This window comes from Dipteris shenzhenensis, chromosome 28 (assembly GCF_047967505.1).
Source record: "Dipteris shenzhenensis isolate YYH24624 ecotype China chromosome 28, Dip_SZ_1.0, whole genome shotgun sequence".
Lineage (NCBI taxonomy): Eukaryota > Viridiplantae > Streptophyta > Polypodiopsida > Gleicheniales > Dipteridaceae > Dipteris > Dipteris shenzhenensis.
In genome coordinates, this window is record NC_141623.1 from 47,695,509 (window position 1) to 47,712,366 (window position 16,858).

A 16,858-nucleotide genomic window follows, 5' to 3' on the forward strand; every position below is an offset into this window, starting at 1 on the left:
TCTTGTGCCAATCATGAGATTTCAAGCCATATAATTGCTCTACACCTCTTTTCTTGCTCTTTGTAAAGGCTCCCTTCAAACACCTCATGCATCCAGTGGGAGTACAAATTGTAGTAATAGCGCGCTTCACCGTCACCATCTTTAGCTTTGATAACATCCACGGTGCACGAGGTAAAAAAACATGCCCATTTGGCTCTCTTGAGGCCAAGCAAAGAGACCACTTACAAAGTTTCAATAACATTTAATCTAAAATGAGTAAGAAATTTAGAATTCAATATGACACTCTCTGTTCGTGAAAAACGTGTGACCACCCTGGAACCATGCCGTGTGACACAAAGAAATTTTTTGTGTGTGGATCGAATTTTTGATCAGACTATAGGATTGTGTGCACAATACCAAGTGTGATGTTGTGTCAGAAGACTTCAAAGACTAGATCCATAGGGAAGTAGGTGAGATTTGCATTTTTGTGTGCTAAAAAGCTTGTTTTTCCACCTCCTAAGGATTGGGGTGTGAACAGAATGTGGACACCCTTAGCTTGCTACTTCCCATATATATATATATATATATATATATATATGTATATATGTAGCTATATATGTATATAGCTTAAGCAAGGAAGGGATTTGAGGAAAGAGGGACAACCACAAGTAGTATTAGTCATATAGGTGTCTTAGCAAACAAGGGTTAAAAACTAAAAAAGAAAAAAGAGAGAAAAAAATTTAGAGTTTGAGTGTGCTTTTAGCTAGGGAAGAGCATACTCTTAGTAAATTTTGATACTTAATAAACATGCAAGTGATGCAATTTGAAAAAGAAACTGATATGAGCAATTAAATATATAGGAATACTTCTATCTATCTATCTATCTATCTTTACATATATATATATATATAAACTAGTAATCAACTGAAAAAAACCCCAAGAGTCAGAACAAAACAATCATAGCAGGATGCTATAAAGCAAAGGCATACCAACCACCCCAAAAGAGATTATGGGAATAGATGGAGGGTGGCTACAGAGCAAAGGCGGCTATGAAGTAAGCATGGGGGGGGGTTCTCTCTCTCTCTCTCTCTCTCTCTCTCTCTCTCTCTCTCTCTCTCTCTCTCTCTCTCTCTCTCTCTCTCTCTCTCTCTCTCTCTATTTCACATACGCACGCACGCACAAACGTATGTTTTTAAATGTAGATCTCAAGTAGTGCATATTTTTAAACATGATTAGATGTTTAGATTACGCATTCATCAATAATGGTAAATAGCTTCAATACAACTAGGTACATATCCTTAAGTACAAGTTGACCCAATCGAAATCCTCTTCTAAGTGCTTAGTTTGATTTCACATATGTATGCAAGTCTGAAAATAAGATGTTGCAGTTGGACCCAATAAACTAAGAACCAATGTCATAAGGGAGTAAAACTTTACAACTGTGTGGAAGGTATGTAGTTACACCACATTTAAAAAGTTTCATGGTCATGATATCATAATTAGTATCTATATTCCAAACTTTAAGGCTCAATTTATGTGCAAGCACATTTCACCATTTCGGAGGAACACATGTAAGGGGTAAATAATTTCACAAGTCATGGAATGCATAGTGTGCGCCTAATGTGCAATCCAAATTAAAGTGTTTATTGTAAGTCTTAGTTATCTCATTATTTATGTGATGGAGTTATAATTCAAATTTATGCTCACTAGCATAAGATAAATGACTTTTATAATTTGATAATAATTATGTATAATCTCATGATTTGTACAATTAATAACTAGAGACCTTCCATGCATAAGCTAAAAAACGTATTCTAGTACTAGTATATTAGAGCACTAATGGAGTAATCATATAGTACTATATTAATAATGATATAGTGCCATCTATTTCTATTCAGTACCAATTCAGTGGACTGTTTGTTTCTACTCTAGTACTAATATATTAGAGCAGTAATATAGTATAGATATATAACACTAAGACAATATTATCTATTTCTTTATAGTATTGATATAGTACTAATAGAGCACTATTCTAGTATTCATATAGTAGACTACTAATGCCTATTAATATACTACTAACATAGTACTATCACAGTACTAACATAGCACTATTTGTTTCTATTCCAGTACTGATATATCAGAGCACTAATGTAGTACATCTCCGTCTCCATGCTAGTTGCACATGTCTGGCAGTTTGAGAAGGTGTATGGGATCAACAATCTGGGACTTGTGGCATTGCTCCAAAAAGAGGTGGTTTTTGAGTCAACTTGTTAGCACGATAGTTGGCCGAATACGCAGTGGACCAGTTTGCCACATATGATGATGCTCGCGATGCATTCTTGAGATGGTTTCCTAGGGAAAAAATGATTCCGCAAACTCTAGATAGATTGCACTGCTTGGATCAGGGAGATTAGGATGTGGACGAATATGCGTCCAAATTCAACTTACTCATGCAACGTGTGCCTGCAAATGAACGGCCTGCTCAGGAGGTACTCAATGACTTCTTCATTTCGAGGCTATCATGGGATCTGTGGACAACATTGGCCATAGTTGAGGCCATAGTTGATCAGACACAAGCAACGCTCGAGGCGGCGGTCATGGCACAAGCAGTGCGGGCGGGGGATTCGTTCAATACAGATAGACGAAGCATAATGAGAAATCAATGGGTTGAGATACATGTTTGGGAGGCAAATAGGCCAAATCAGAATGGGTGTGGCATCGCTTCAAACGAGTGGCATATATTTTTCATAATAGTCATGAACAATGTGATGATTATTTATTTCTAATAGTTCTAGTTTACATAGCTATGTGCAAGATGAAAATAATACATCCTATGTGAAGGGCCGTATTTAAAGCATAATTTTTTGTTAGATAGTGGTACCCTTCTTATGCTTTTGAGCACTAAGTATAAGAACGGCTGCCACTAAAGAAGTGAGTGTTGAATATGCAGTGAATATGATCACCCCGCCGTGCTTGGTTCCGAATGTTGCAACATCGAGATATGCATCGATCGAATGGTACGTGGAAATGTAGGCATCCTTGCCCATGATGGAGTAGAGGATTCGAACAGGCATCAACGCCCATTGATATGCAAAGGGTAACCAATGAGTGAAGCCCATGGCATCAAACGAGCATCCAAGAACCAATCACTATGAACTGATGCTACTATACCATCCATGATGATAGTGCCACCCATGGTCAAAGGGTTGTATAAGCCGTGCCTCCTTGTTGTAGAGACCTCTGCATATGCATGCACAGGAGGAGCATTTAGATTTTAGGCTAGGCAAAGACTGATCACACCTTGCATAAATGTGCTCATTACAATGAATGGCCTACAGGGTTTTAAGAGAGAAGTGTACCTTTGACCACATAAGGAAAGACTTTCTCCTTTGAAATGTGAACATGTTCTTGACTCGTGGCCCACACAATGTCCCCGATCTCAATATCTTGGGCACGCTTATAAACTATATTGCCATTCTTATGAGACGCAGGTATGAAATGAAGGCCGGTGAGTCGAATGGTGTTGGAATGTGAAGCTGAATGTCCGATGGGCTTTGCAGTGATGGCAATAAAGATGGCAGTGACATTGGCATCCTTGTGGCCGAAAGCATAGACATCTTGGTAGCTAATGATCCCGTTCTCACCCCATACAGCTATCTGTTGCATGGAGAGAAATGGGTGGGATCAGTAGTATGCTGGCAAATGCTGAGTGTTATGATAGGTAGTTGAGCAATGAGGACACAGTGGTGGTGGTGCATGTAGGCATGCAACGGAGATTATTAAAGGCATTCGAAGACGATGCACACCTGATCACCAAGCTAGAGCTCGGACATACGTTTGGAGGTGCCGCGATGGGTTTCGACCGTGGCATCACCTACACACACATGAATTCGAAGAGAAGGTGAGCATGCGCGTGGCGGAGAATGCAAGCATTCCTGTGGTGGGGGAATCCTCGATTCCTAGCTTTACTTTTAATATGACCGGTGGTAATTCACCTGGGAAGCAGTTGCTGATACATCCACCAAAAGCACCGAGGGCGGCATACACGCCCAGCACGCCAGCAACACAAAATGGTGCTAAGGGACCGAGGGATAGGCACTCAGCACTACCCAAGACTCCTCCCACTGCCCCAGTTATGGCACCTGTTACAAAAGTGAGTTCCTCTATGAGAAAACGACCCAAGATAAGGGAGATTAGCAGGGCGGTTAACATCATATATTGCAGCCCTTTACGTTAAACAGATTCCTTGCCTGTGCCTGCGCCGCTCTGACAGTCGAGCAATTTCCTCATTCCTAGCAGCCTGCGCTTAGAACCACCATTATACGAGTTGTAGATGCTGGTTACGTCATCCCCAGTAGCGTAAACGGCGCAGCCTGTAGAGCCCGCGTTGCTAGGGCAGACGATCTGATGAGAATCATCCACCCGCACTCCATGAGTAAGTATGGAAGTAGTATGTGGAGGTGGGTGGTGTACTGATGAAAAATGAAACGAGCGCCCGAGTTGCAGTGGGATGCGGAGGATTCAGGAACTCACAGCACTTTTGCGACGGTAGTTATCAATGAACACGAACTCCGTGCCGGATCCGTCGCTAGCTGCGAGACAGCCGCCTGTCGCTTGGAGCTGGATGGTCGAGCATCGAGCACAAATGAGTTCTGGGTACTAGGAGTGTTTATGCAAAAGTAGTCATGTCTCTAATGATAGACGTCGACTCTCACCTGCAATGTGAGATCCTCGGAGCCGCCCCAGTCGTTGCTAACGCTAGCCATGAACGTGATGGTGCCACTGTTGACAATCTCTTGGCAAGCTGCAACGATGTTATCTGACGGAACCGCTCCCCACAGCAAGGCAGGCGTGTTTGTAGACAAGAGCGAACTGGCAATCTGGTTGCCAACGGTGCCGACGAAGGTGTTGGGGCATCTCGAATGGTAGGCTCGTCCTCATGGGTAATGGCCTCAATATCTGTATCTCCTATCTCATGATCCCCCTCCTCTCTTGTATCACGGTCATCATCACGTCCATGGCCATGATCATCCTCCATACGCTCCATATTAGTAAATGTACTATACATCACTTTGGAACGTGGCATCATAGGTATGACATGCCACCATCTATTATTATCCACCATTGATTGATAGACAACCTAATTCAAACACAAATACAATCATGTTACTTTTCTTGCATCAAATATTTAAAAGCGAGTTTTTTTATATGTGTGCACAGTACCTGTTCACATTGTTGCGGTAGTACTAGTGTGTCCTTCCTACTTTGCCAAAACTTTGTGGAGTCAATAGTTACAAAGCCACTTGCATGGCATTTGATTGTTGCATTAGGGCCTCTTTCCACCACGTCCTTAAACCACTTTACATCCAAAACATACACAAAGAAGCGTCGAAAGTCAAGCATAATAATATCTTGGATTATGCCACAATAATCATCCATGGCTCCATTGGCTCCCTCAAAGCTAGCAATGACGCCGCAATCTTGTGTGTTTCTCTTATCATCAATCCGTTGTGTTCGAAAATGCTTGCCCTCACACCATATAGCATTGAACATAGTGCACTACACCAAGAAAAAATCAATTAAATAAGCAATCTAAATTATTGAAAGCTCCTAACTTATGCATAACATTCTATATACCGACCTTGCTCATGCATCCCCTAGCATACTCCCATTCTTCCATTGTAATATGCATCCCCTCGTCTTTATCTGCTTTCTCCATTTCATCAAGTAGCCAATCCACATGAATATCCTTTGGAAGTGCTCTTAGATACTGAGGGTATGGCACACGAGATCTGTGGTGTGTACGAAAGAGGGCCCTTTCTTCTTGTCTTGTTGCCTTTGCATCCTTGTATCTTGTCACCCATCTTTTCATCACATCACTATTAAGCACGCAAAAGAGGTTGATACTATTATGCAACTTCGTGTCTATTACTTTGTTGCATCCTTTCCCTTGAGGCACAATAGAGGTCATCCTTAGGTCTTCATCACCTCTCCATAGTCGTGGGAGAGAGCTATCCACATCAACAAGAAACTCAGAAATATATACAAGTGACTCTTGTACCAACCAGCCCTCGGCCATGCTACCTTCGGGTCTTGCATTTTGTCTCATGAAGCCCTTCAAGGTCTTCATGAAGCACTCCAGGAAGAACAACCATCGTGCATGTACAGTACCACATATAGCAATCTCATCCACCAAATGCACTATGAGATGTAGTTGGCTTGTGAGAATAGAACGTGGAAATGTCTCCTCCACTAAACAAACCGCCTCCACTGACATAACTCGAGCATTCTCAAGCGTGGTGGGATCTATTTCCTTTGAGCTCACATACCTCACAAGCTCGCCCATCTTGTAAATACAATCTTTCACGTCCTTCGATGCACTACATGAAATGCTAGTAGGTAGTATGAACTGAACCCGCGAGGAGGTGGTTGATTAGTTGCTTATAGCTATTCACTCACAAATTTGAAAGGAAAAAGATATTATGCACATAAAATACTTACTTGGAGCATCTTGTGCCAATCATGAGATTTCAAGCCATATAATTGCTCTACACCTCTTTTCTTGCTCTTTGTAAAGGCTCCCTTCAAACACCTCATGCATCCAGTGGGAGTACAAATTGTAGTAATAGCGCGCTTCACCGTCACCATCTCTAGCTTTGATAACATCCACGGTGCACGAGGTAAAAAAACACGCCCATTTGGTCTCTCTTGAGGCCAAGCAAAGAGACCACTTACAAAGTTTCAATAACATTTAATCTAAAATGAGTAAGAAATTTAGAATTCAATATGACACTCTCTGTTCGTGAAAAACGTGTGACCACCCTGGGACCATGCCGTGTGACACAAAGAAATTTTTTGTGTGTGGATCGAATTTTTGATCAGACTATACGATTGTGTGCACAATAGCAAGTGTGATGTTGTGTCAGAAGACTTCAAAGACTAGATCCATAGCGAAGTAGGTGAGATTTGCATTTTTGTGTGCTAAAAAGCTTGTTTTTCCACCTCCTAAGGATTGGGGTGTGAACAAAAAGTGGACACCCTTAGCTTGCTACTTCCCATATATATATATATATAGCTATATATGTATATAGCTGAAGCAAGGAAGGGATTTGAGGAAAGAGGAACAATCACAAGTAGTATTAGTCATATAGATGTCTTAGCAAACAAGGGTTAAAAACTAAAAAAGAAAAAAGAGAGAAAAAAATTTAGAGTTTGAGTGTGCTTTTAGCTAGGGAAGAGCATACTCTTAGTAAATTTTGATACTTAATAAACATGCAAGTGATGCAATTTGAAAAAGAAACTGATATGAGCAATTAAATATATAGGAATACTGCTATCTATCTATCTATCTATCTTTACATATATATATATATATAAACTAGTAATCAACTGAAAAAAACCCCAAGAGTCACAACAAAACAATCATAGCAGGATGCTATAAAGCAAAGGCATACCAACCAACCCAAAAGAGATCATGGGAAGAGATGGAGGGTGGCTACTGAGCAAAGGCGGCTATGAAGTAAGCATGGGGGGGGTTCTCTCTCTCTCTCTCTCTCTCTCTCTCTCTCTCTCTCTCTCTCTCTCTCTCTATTTCACATACCCACGCACGCACAAACGTATGTTTTTAAATGTAGATATCAAGTAGTGCATATTTTTAAACATGATTAGATGTTTAGATTACGCATTCATCAATAATGGTAAATAGCTTCAATACAACTAGGTACATATCTTTAAGTACAAGTTGACCCAATCGAAATCCTCTTCTAAGTGCTTAGTTTGATTTCACATATGTATGCAAGTCTGAAAATAAGATGTTGCAGTTGGACCCAATAAAGTAAGAACCAATGTCATAAGGGAGTAAAACTTTACAACTGTGTGGAAGGTATGTAGTTACACCACATTTAAAAAGTTTCATGGTCATGATATCATAATTAGTATCTATATTCCAAACTTTAAGGCTCAATTTATGTGCAAGCACATTTCACCATTTTGGAGGAACACATGTAAGGGGTAAATAATTTCACAAGTCATGGAATGCATAGTGTGCGCCTAATGTGCAATCCAAATTAAAGTGTTTATTGGAAGTCTTAGTTATCTCATTATTTATGTGATGGAGTTATAATTCAAATTTATGCTCACTAGCATAAGATAAATGACTTTTATAATTTGATAATAATTATGTATAATCTCATGATTTGTACAATTAATAACTAGAGACCTTCCATGCATAAGCTAAAAAACGTATTCTAGTACTAGTATATTAGAGCACTAATGCAGTAATCATATAGTACTATATTAATAATGATATAGTGCCATCTATTTCTATTAAGTACTAATATAGTGGACTGTTTGTTTCTACTCTAGTACTAATATATTAGAGCAGTAATATAGTATAGATATATAACACTAAGACAATATTATCTATTTCTTTATAGTATTGATATAGTACTAATAGAGCACTATTCTGGTATTCATATAGTAGACTACTAATGCCTATTAATATACTACTAACATAGTACTATCACAGTACTAACATAGCACTATTTGTTTCTATTCCAGTACTGATATATCAGAGCACTAATGTAGTACATCTCCATCTCCATGCTAGTTGCACATGTCTGGCAGTTTGAGAAGGTGTATGGGATCAACAATCTGGGACTTGTGGCATTGCTCCAAAAAGAGGTGGTTTTTGAGTCAACTTGTTAGCACGATAGTTGGCTAAATACGCAGTGGACCAGTTCGCCACATATGATGATGCTCGCGATGCATTCTTGAGATGGTTTCCTAGGGAAAAAATGATTCCGCAAACTCTAGATAGATTCCAGTGCTTGGATCAGGGAGATTAGGATGTGGACGAATATGCATCCAAATTCAACTTACTCATGCAACGTGTGCCTGCAAATGAACGGCCTACTCAGGAGGTACTCAATGACTTCTTCATTTCGAGGCTATCATGGGATCTGTGGACAAAATTGGCCATAGTTGAGGCCATAGTTGATCAGACACAAGCAACGCTCGAGGCGGTCATGGCACAAGCAGTGCGGGCGGGGGATTCGTTGCATGGGAGGACATCCAAGAACCGCAAATCCACGAAGAGTAAAGCCAAGAAGAAGATGCCAAAATCCAAGAAGTCAGACGATAGTGATGCAGACATGGAGGTGACCAGCTCGGAAGATACCAGCTCAAAGGAATCTAACTCAGAATCAGAAATGAAGACCCATAGAGCCTCTAAAGGGGGCAAGGGCACTTCAATGGCTTCTGGAGAAGGATCAATACCTTAAGGCTTGAAGGGTTTCTGGTGTGCTCATTGCTGCAATCCTGGTTACTCTGCAGTCGATAATGCGAATTGGTGCGCGGTTTGCTTGACTAATACACACAACATAGAGGAATGCCATTGTAATGGGCACGGCCAGAGAGCAGTTGGTCTCAGCAGCAAGATGCAGTTGTGTCTTTTGTTCAACAAGAGTGGCAACAGTAAGCGTTTCAGCCACAACAGCAATCGTTTCAGCCACAGCAACAGACGTTCCAATGAGGCAGAGGCGACGGTGGCCATAGAGGCAGGGGTCGGTCAAAATTGATAAAAAACCTCTCTATTTTGCTTGGGTGAAGGCCATTGGCGGAACGAATGCTTGGAGGCTGAGGAATGGAATCGGCAACGTGCGGAGCGCCAAAAGATGTCTGAGAAAATGCCCAGCACTTCGATGACACACATTGTTGATGATGTGCCCAAGGATTAGTATAATCACCCCTGCTGATACCAAGTTGCAAGGACCCCGACTCCCAAGAAGGGTGACAAGCTTCTAGATTGTCCAACCCAGAAACACATCAGACACCAAGATGTTTGCGAGTTGGTGACGAAGGAGCCACCATTAATGCCATTGGCAGAGTCCGCAACGATGCCCAGTGAAGCACGTAAGCTGCAGTTTGTGGAACCAATTCTCCAATAAGAGGTGGAGACTCAAGCCAAGTTCAAGCTACACTTACCAGGGAATGGTCCAAAGGCAGTCGAAGAAACTCCGTTGGTTGCAAACCAAGCCAAGAGGTGGGAAAATTCTCCCCAAAGGGAGCCAGGGTTGGAGTGCATTCTAGAGGCACCGATCCAAATTTCACTGGGAAGATTGCTTAACCTGGTTCCGGAATTCCACTGGCAATTGTTGCATTCCTTGCACACGAAGTCTAAACTAGAAGAGGTGAAGCTATGCCAAGCTGATTCATGCCCAGTTCCAACAGTCCCTCTGACTGACATGAGAATTCCGGTTATATCCGCAAAGGCACAAGGGCGGTGAAGCTATGACAAGCTGATTCATGCCCAGTTCCAACAGTCCCTCTGATCGACATGAGAATTCCGGTTATATCTGCAAAGGCAAAAGGGCGGGCTTTCTCTCTCTCTCTCTCTCTCTCTCTCTCTCCCTCTCTCTCCCTCTCTCTCTCCCTCTCTCTCTCTCTCTCTCTCTCTCTCTCTCCTACCCTTGTATTTTGAAAGGATTACAATTAAGAGATCAAATAGAGATATGCATTGCATCAAGAGGTTCCGAATGGTGTTGTATATGCAGTGATTAAGAGCATCTCATCGTGCTTGGTTCCGAATGTTAGGAGCACCCCAACATACCCTTTCAAGTATAAGAATGGCCGCCACTAAAGAAGTGAGTGTTGTATATGCAGTGATTAAGATCACCCCATCGTGCTTGGTTCTGAATGTTGCGACATCAAGATATGCATCAATCGAATGGTACACGGAGATGTAGGTGTCCTTACCCATGAGGGAGTAGAGCATTCGAACAGGCATCAACATCCACTGATATGCAAAGGGTTTCTTCTTTTCGTCATACTTTTAATGTGAGATTGAGTATCTATTCAATATTGGTGTCCAGCCCCATAGATCCTAAAGGGTCTCTCTCTCTCTCTCTCTCTCTCTGGACTTCCCTTCTATTCTGAAAGGATTACAATGAAGAGATCAAATGGATATAGGTATTGCATCTAGAAGTCGAGAGGAGAACGATTATCATTTTATTTAGAAGGACATGTACAGTGGAGATGTAGAGATACTCAGTACAGATAGACGAAGCATAATGAGAAATCAATGGGTTGTGATACATGTTTGGGAGGCAAATAGGCCAAATCAGAATGGGTGTGGCATCGCTTCAAACGAGTGGCATATATTTTTCATAATAGTCATGAACAATATGATGATTATTTATTTCTAATAGTTCTAGTTTACATAGCTATGTGCAAGATGAAAATAATACATCCTATGTGAAGGGCCGTATTTAAAGCATAATTTTTTGTTAGATAGTGGTACCCTTCTTATGCTTTTGAGCACTAAGTATAAGAACGGCTGCCACTAAAGAAGTGAGTGTTGAATATGCAGTGAATATGATCACCCCGCCGTGCTTGGTTCCGAATGTTGCAACATCGAGATATGCATCGATCGAATGGTACGTGGAAATGTAGGCGTCCTTGCCCATGATGGAGTAGAGGATTCGAACAGGCATCAACACCCATTGATATGCAAAGGGTAACCAATGAGTGAAGCCCATGGCATCAAACGTAGCATCCAAGAACCAATCACTATGAACTGATGCTACTACACCATCCACGATGATAGTGCCACCCATGGTCAAAGGGTTGTATATGCCGTGCCTCCTTGTTGTAGAGACCTCTGCATATGCATGCACAGGAGGAGCATTTAGATTTTAGGCTACGCAAAGACTGATCACACCTTGCATAAATGTGCTCATTACAATGAATGGCCTACAGGGTTTTAAGAGAGAAGTGTACCTTTGACCACATAAGGAAAGACTTTCTCCTTTGAAATGTGAACATGTTCTTGACTCATGGCCCACACAATGTCCCCGATCTCAATATCTTGGGCACGCTTATAAACTATATTGCCATTCTTATGAGACGCAGGTATGAAATGAAGGCCGGTGAGTCGAATGGTGTTGGAATGTGAAGCTCAATGTCCGATGGGCTCCGCAGTGATGGCAATAAAGATGGCAGTGACATTGGCATCCTTGTGGCTGAAAGCATAGACATCTTGGTAGCTAATGATCCCGTTCTCACCCCATACAGCTATCTGTTGCATGCAGAGAAATGGGTGGGATCAGTAGTATGCTGGCAAATGCTGAGTGTTATGATAGGTAGTTGAGCAATGAGGACACAGTGGTGGTGGTGCATGTAGGCATGCAACGGAGATTATTGAAGGCATTCGAAGAAGATGCACACGTTTGGAGCTCGGACATACGTTTGGAGGTGCCGCGATGGGTTTCGACCGTGGCATCACCTACACACACATGAATTCGAAGAGAAGGTGAGCATGCACGTGGCGGAGAATGCAAGCATTCCTGTGGTGGGGGAATCCTGCCGTGATCGGATCTGCTCAAAAAATTGCCACTAGCTCCGCATCAGGAAACTCGTCCTCTACTCCCATTGGCAGTTCTCCAGACTCTAGTCAGGATATGTAATCTGTAACCACATGCTACGAGCCCGGCCGATCACATCATAATCATATTCCTGTAGTAGCAACACCCATCGTGCCAATTGGCCCGTAAGACTTTGCTATTTTACCAAATATAATAATGCGGAATGATCAACATGGAATACAAAAGATTGGCCCAACAAATAATGCCGGACTTTCTTGATGGAATAGATCATGCCCAGTCCTTCTCGCTCCGTGATAGAGTAATTCTTTTCAGCTGTTGAGAGCCATCGGCTTGCATAGTAGACTGGGTGATACCATTTATCCACATCTTCGTGCATCAAGACACTCCCAATAGCTCTATCTGAGGCATCTACAAATACATGAAAACTCTTCTCCCAATCCGGAGATAGAAGCACCGGTGCTCTGGAAAGCTGAATCTTGAGTTGCCGGTACGCTTGGTCGCACTCGATGGTCCACACAAATGCCTTCAGTTCCACATGAGCCAATGCATTCAAGGGAATTGCCATGTGAGCTAGGAACCGCAAATGTCTACCATGCCATCGAATTTGGCCCAAGAACCGCAAGCACTCCTTAGGTGGTGTTGGCACCGGGGCTAGCATAATTACTGCCACTTTGTCCGGATCCTCCACAATTCCTTCCATCGAGATCATATGCCCCAGAAGTCAGCTGCCGCTGTGTACTGCGAGTGTGCATTTCATAGGATTCAAATTGAAGGAGACTTCCCTACATCGTTGGAAACACTTCCACAAATGCTCTAGGTGCTCACTGAATGTGCCGAACATATTGAGGTCATCCAAGAAAATTCACATGAAATCTATCAAATAAGAGCCGAAAATCTCTTGCATTGCTCATTGAAAAGTCGAGGGAGCATTCTGCAATCCAAACCACATGACTGTCCAGACATAGATGTGATGAACGTTGTTTTGGGCTGGTCTTTTGGAGCCATTCGGATTTGGTTGTACCCGTTGTATCCATCCAAGAAAGAGTACACCTCATGCCCCGCCACTTCGTCCAGCATAGAATTCATTTATGGTAAGGGAAATGGATCAGGTATAGTGGCCGCATTCAGCTTGTGATAGTCGGACACAAATCTGTAATTTCTTATTTTTCTTTGGCACAATGACAATCAGGGAAATCCACTTTCGATTCTCAATCGATGCGATGAATCCCACCTATGGCAGGCGCTCCAGTTCCTCATGCACTTGCTTGGCCACGTGCGGATTCATATGATACCTCTGTATCTTTGTCAGTGCCACACCTCATGAGGTTGACCTGATGCTGATAAAATTTCGAATCCAAACCCTTCATATCCACATAATCCCAAGCGAACACATCGAAAAATTCCCGCAAGAGGGCAATCAATTCATTGCAAAATTCAGCTGCCAACAATGTGCTGATTTTGATTGGTTTAGATGCTCCATCCTCTCCTAGATAAACCGTATCCAGAGCATCTTCCTGAACTCGCGTGACTCGGCTCATCTGTTCTTCAAATTCTCTCTCCTACTGCAGGAGATCCCGTAGATCCAAATCCGTTGTTACTTGCTGGGGCTCAGTCGCCTCCTCCGGAACTGTGCTGGTCACACTTGCCAGAAGACTTTGATGCATGTAACTTTCCGTAATGCCTTCCACATCGATGGTGAAGACAAGAACTAACTCCGCGCTTTGAGAAAGGCTTCCTCCTCATCATCCTCCAATCCGTCTACCATGTTCATTGTCTCAGCCAACACATGTCGTACTGCATCCGCCAAAGGTGCTGCCACTCCCATTGTGACCCGCACTTTCATCTTTCCTCTCCACACTGAAATGACGTTCTGCTCCCAATTTTTCTTGACTTTTGCTTGCCACAACCAAGGCAGCCTACCCAAGAGGATGCTATACTCTAGTGTTGCGGCTTCCATGTTGAGCACCACGAAGGACACCATGAATGATATGCCTGCCACCTCTAGAACAAAGGCCCATAAGATTCCTAGTGGTCGAACTCGGCGTTGATCAGCTATGCGGACTAAGAATGGTGCCGGCTCCCAAGAAATCCATCCCATTTCTTGGTAGGTCTTCAAAGTGACAATATTGACCCCTGATCCGCCATCTACCATCACCTGAGCAAAAGTCCGCCCTTATGCCTTTGCGGATATAACTGGAATTCTCATGTTGGTCAGAGGGACTGTCGGAACTGGGCATGAATCAGCTTGGCATAGCTCCACCTCTTCTAGTTCAGAATCCGTGTGCAAGGAATGCAACAATTGTCGGTGGAATCTCAGAACCAGGTTAAGCAATCTTCCGAATGAAATCTGGATCGGTGCCTCTAGAATGCACTCCAACCCCGGCTCCCTTTGGGGAGAATTTTCCCGCCTCTTGGCTTGGTTTGTGACCAATGGAGTTTCTTCGACTGCCTTTGGACCATTCCCTGGTAACTGTAGCTTGAACTTGGCTGGAGTCTCCACCTTTGATTAGACAATCGGTTCCCCAAATTGCACCTTACGTGCTTCACTGGGCATCGTTGCGAGCTCTGCCAATGGCATCAATGGTGGCTCCTTTGTCACCAACTCGCAAACTTGGTGCCTGACGTGTTCTTGGGCTGGTCAATCTAGCAGCTTGTCACTATTCTTGGGAGTTGGTCCTTGCAACTTGGTATCAGCTGGGTGATTATACTAATCTCCGGGCACACCAACGGATCATCATCAACAATGTGTACCATCAAAGTGCTGGGCATTTTCTCAAACATCTTTTGGCGCTCTGCACGTTGCCGATCCCATTCCTGAGCCTCTAGGCATTCGTTTCGCCAATGGCCTTCGCCCAAGCAAAACAGATAGGTTTTCAATCGATTTTGACCATGATCCCTACCTCCGCGGCCACCGCCGCCTCTGCCTCATTGGAACGTCTATTGTTGCGGTGGCTAAAACGATTGCTATTATGGCTGAAACGCTTATTGTTGCAGCTCTTCTTGAACAAAAGATGCAACTGCATCTTGCCGCTGACCAACTGCTCTCTGGCCGTGCCCATTATAGTGGCATCCCTCTGTGTTGTGTGTATTAGTCAAGCAAATTGCGCACCAATTCACATTAAGAGCACACTCGACTACGGAGTAACCAGGTTTGCAGCAGTGAGTGCACTAGATACCCTTCAAGCCTTTAGGTACTGATCCTTCTTCGAAAGCCACTGGAGTGCCCTTGCCCCCTTTAGAGGCTCTATGGGTCTTCGTTTCTGCTTTCGAGTCAGATTCCTCCGAACTGGTACCTTCCGAGCCGGTCACCTCCATGTCTGCATCACTATCGTCCGACTTCTTGGATTTGGGCATCTTCTTCTTAGCTTTACTCTTCGTGGATTTGCGGTTCTTGGATGTCCTCCCGTGTAGCAAATCTCCCAGCCGCACTGCTTGCACCATGACCGCCTCGAGCATTGTTTGTGTGCGATCCACTATGGCCAATGCTGTCTGCAGATCCCATGACAGCCCTGAAATGAAGTAGTCATTGAGTACCTCCTGAGTAGGCCGTCATTCGTAGGCACATGTTGCATGAGTAAGTTGAATTTGGATGCATATCCATCCACATCCTGATCTCGCTGATCCAAGCGGCGCAATCTATCTAGAGTTTCCGGAATCATTTTTTTCTAACGAAACCATCTCAAGAATGCATCGCAAGCATCATCATATGCGGCGAAATGGTCCACTACGTACTCAGCTAACTATCGTGCTGCCTTGCCTGCTAAAGTTGACTCAAAAACCGCCTCTTGTTGGAGCGGTGCCACAGGTCCCGGATTGTTGATTTCATACACCTTCTCAAACTGCCAAACATGTGCATTGGGGTCATCTGACTTTTGCCCCGCAAACTTGGCATACTTGACTTAGCCCACCGTAGCCGTCACAGCACCTCCAATGTTTGGTGCTCCTCCAAACGGCCTTCCTTGACTGAAGAGATTGCAAGAAGACGTCGAAGCCATAGTTGGAGATGGAGATGCACTCAACACCCGGCGTGCATCAAGCGAGACCCAAACCCGCAGCCTTGGCAGTGAAACTGACTGAGCAGGCGGACTCTAACGCCAATTGACCACTCTCGGAGTTTCTTGTGGAATGACGTCTCCATGCTCGACATCACTATTACACTGTTGCAACCGCGTCGTTGATGTCAAGGGATCAGGAGGTCCTTGCGAGCGCGTGCACATGCATGCCTATGGGGAAGATAACAATCGCAAAATTCGCTGCCACGACCACCGGATGAGGCTCTTCATTGGAATTTCCACAGTCTCTCTCTTGTAAGCAGTGTGTTGGGGATCGGATCACATCCGATGAAGTTCATCTTAAAATCCATGGATGTGCCTCCTCACCATAGCAATCTCCTCCCGAATCTCCTCTGAAGTGAGTGCCACTGCGTACAAACCGCCATGTGAAGTGCCTCTACAATGACGGCAAGGAGTGGACGACATGAGCGTGCCCCAAACACT

At 43.5% G+C, this 16,858-nt stretch overlaps 1 pseudogene; it reads right to left on the minus strand.

Annotated features, from left to right (window-relative positions):
- Positions 1–2,846: 2,846 nt before the first annotated feature.
- Positions 2,847–13,900, minus strand: LOC147883644 (uncharacterized; annotated as a pseudogene).
- Between the last annotated feature and the right edge of the window lie 2,958 nt (positions 13,901–16,858).